The following is a 1,018-nucleotide window of genomic DNA, read 5'->3' as shown; positions in this document are numbered from 1 at the left end:
CATATCAGAGATGGGAGTGGCTGCCTGGTGATGGAAGCTCTCGAATTCAGTCTGTGCTGGGAAGTCATCTTCTATTCCCTCGCTGACATAGTGAACGGTGGCGTCATTGATCAGAGCCTGGATGGTCTCAGGGGTGCTCGCCTCCCGACGAGACACAGCGGCATTCTTGTCAGACAAATTTTGGAAAAGATACTCGGCCCAGGATAGCTGTTTGATACCACGTCCTCGTGCCCCCGTCAATTGGCCGCAGATTTGGAAATGACACATCACCTCCCATAGAGTGTCATATACCTCGGGGATGGTCTCCTTCAAGATCTTCAGCTCAGTTGACCCAGGGACAAACTCTTCATATGGTAAATCTCCGAAAGGAAGACCTGAGACATCGAACATTTCATGTAGGGCGAACCCTAATTCTCCTTCCGGTGTGAAAAACGTACAAGTCTCTGGATTGTACCGCTCCAGAATGGCAAAGAAGTTATATGGACTAAGAGCTATTCCATGTTTAGTAGCCTTAATAGGGCAAGCAAGCCCAGATTGAGCTAATGGTTCCTTTAATTCTGCCAACACGAATTCTATCATTCGTGCCCACCATCCTGTCTTGGAGGAATGAACCCATCCAGGAGCTCGGAATACTGCAGTCGGGAATTCTCCTTTGGCAGCCAAAAACCGTCGCATGAAAGTGTTAGCTGGACTAGCTGTTTCTCCCAAAGGATATCCTCGTGAGAATAAGCAGGGTTCCAAAGCCGACACTTGTCGATTATATCCAGCGGTATTCACACCCTTGTGAGTCAGAACCCCAACAGCTACCCCATCCTGCTCTCTCACCAAGTCCCAGTTCATGTGACGGGGAACGGAAGCACATTGGTAGTAGGAGATGGGAAACATCCTGTGCATGTCAGGGAGGAAGAAGCGACGATCACCGATCTGCCTAAGCCATTTGTAGTGACCGCCGTGCATGATCCCTTTTGAAATACTGACACGATCTCCAAATAAGAAAGCTGGCTTGGTGAGTTTCTTG

This window comes from Asparagus officinalis, chromosome 4 (genome assembly GCF_001876935.1).
Source record: "Asparagus officinalis chromosome 4, Aspof.V1, whole genome shotgun sequence".
Taxonomy (NCBI): Eukaryota; Viridiplantae; Streptophyta; class Magnoliopsida; order Asparagales; family Asparagaceae; genus Asparagus; species Asparagus officinalis.
The sequence above is the reverse complement of the archived record's forward strand: the minus strand, read 5'-3'. Positions refer to the sequence as shown.